Here is a 1941-nt window from a genome sequence, read left to right on the forward strand (position 1 = left end):
GTTTCATCTACCCCCAACCCTCTGTCCATCCTTCCTAAGGACACCAGAGCAGTCAGCCTGAAATCCACACTCATCTGGACATCTCCCTGTCCTGCTTAAGAACTTTAAGATCTCCATTGTAAGGTGCAAACTCTGTTCCATGGCTCAAACCACCCAGATCAGGGCTCTTTCTATCCTATGAGCCCTCAAGTGATGGTTAAGAATGACAAGGCTCCCCGTGCAGTGGAAGAGCAATTTAATTTGGTGAAGAACATGGACTACAACACATGCCTAACGATAAAGGAGGGGGAGCAGTTTCCTCAGAGAGAATGCTGCTCTGGTCTTCAAACAGTGGCCATTTCATTGTCCAGAACATGGGACAGCCTTCTGTGAACCCTCAGAAGCTGGGCAGGGAGTTGATCGAAGAGCTGGAAATGGTTCTGTTGGGAGAAGACGCCAATCAGAATAGAGACTCAGGATCACTGGCTCTTGTTGGTATTGGCCCATCATCAAACTCAGCCTCCAGAGGGAGGGGAGGAGGCTGAGACCCTGGGGATAGGGGTCTTGTATCAGCCACAATGGTAGCCCAGGCCTAGTTTCATGGGGCTCCTTGTGAATGTATTTGAGTATGTGTGTGTGTCTGTTTATCCAAGTGTACTTGTGTGTGCTGAGTCTGTAAATGTGTGCATATGAGTGTAAGTGTGCTACTGTGAGTGTGTGCCTTTATATGATTGTCTGAGTTACCACCTGTTTGTCTGAGCGTGTGTGTGTGTGTGTCTGTGCGTATCCATGATCATGTGTTTCTCTTTGTAGCTATGATGCACTGCCGTCTGTGTCTCTCCATTGCTGTCAGCATTTATGTGGATGTCTCTTTGCATCTCTGTGTGCGTCAATATGGCTCTTCCTTCTGTCTGTTTGGTTGTCACTGTACCAAACCCCTACTTCCCCCAACTGGTAGCCAGCTACCAAATCCTGGGGACTGGGTAGCAGCACTCACCAGCTAAGCAGAGGCCGATCCCTTCCCAGAAGGCTTAGACCTTAATGGCAAAATCCAGCCCATAGACCATCATGTCTGGAAAAGGAAAAAACAACAACCAAAGACCAAAGTGATTGTCTCAGTGTGAAGGAGTCCAGGGATACCTCACATGTACTTGATGCCTGGGGCCAGGGAATAGGAATACTGGAGATTCGCCCAAGCCCACGCAGGGCTTTGAGGTGACCTTGCCTCCTATACCAACCAGCCCAGCTGTTCTCAGTGTCAAGGATGACGGAGAGACAGGGGCTGTAACTCTAACATTATCTGGATTATTCAAGGCAAAAAAGACACTCAAACTGAGGAGAGTTGACGCTGGAGGGAGCTAGCATCCTATGGTGTGTAGGGACAGAGCTCCTTCAGGGAAATCACTGCTCCTGCGGTGGAGGAGTGAGGGCTTACCGGCAGTGGCCTCCACCAGGGTGGTGTCCAAGCTGCTGAGAACCTCTTTGAACAGAGGGCACACCTGATCCAGGGGCAGAGACGGGAGTTAGACAAAGTAGCACTGCCAGGAGACCCTGGGAGTAGCAGCATCCCAAGGATCAATTCTCTGGGGACATTTTCTACCATTTTTTCTGTGTCTGAGAGTGTTTGATTCTCAGCAATCCCATATCCAAACTGGGAAGAAAGAGAAACTGAAAGCTTGTGTGTGAAGTGCCCAACCACACAATGAGCCATTGTTCACCCTGTGACGTGACATCTGTTTCTAAATAGGGTGGGCTGCTTTGGGAGGGGTGAGTTTCTGGCTATAGGAGGCACCCAAGCTTGGGCAGGAAGAGTACTCATCTGTGTAATAGGGGGCTAGACTGGGAGCTTCTTGGGGCAGGGGCAAGTCCATTTCAGCTGCAGTGAGGGCCTGGTAGAGCAAGAATCAAATAACACATTTTGAAAGATGGAAAGAAGAAACATGCACAGATGGGTCAATGGAT

At 49.5% G+C, this 1941-nt stretch overlaps 1 long non-coding RNA gene across 1 annotated transcript; it reads right to left on the reverse strand.

The window, feature by feature from the left end:
• Positions 1-219: 219 nt before the first annotated feature.
• LOC139040269 (uncharacterized) lies at positions 220-1640 on the reverse strand. Its single transcript, XR_011494436.1, has 3 exons — positions 1415-1640; positions 977-1051; positions 220-419 (listed from the first exon to the last, which is right to left on the reverse strand). It is a non-coding gene; the product is annotated as an uncharacterized lncRNA (long non-coding RNA).
• Between the last annotated feature and the right edge of the window lie 301 nt (positions 1641-1941).

The sequence above is a fragment of the Equus asinus genome, chromosome 15 (genome assembly GCF_041296235.1).
Source record: "Equus asinus isolate D_3611 breed Donkey chromosome 15, EquAss-T2T_v2, whole genome shotgun sequence".
Taxonomy (NCBI): Eukaryota; Metazoa; Chordata; class Mammalia; order Perissodactyla; family Equidae; genus Equus; species Equus asinus.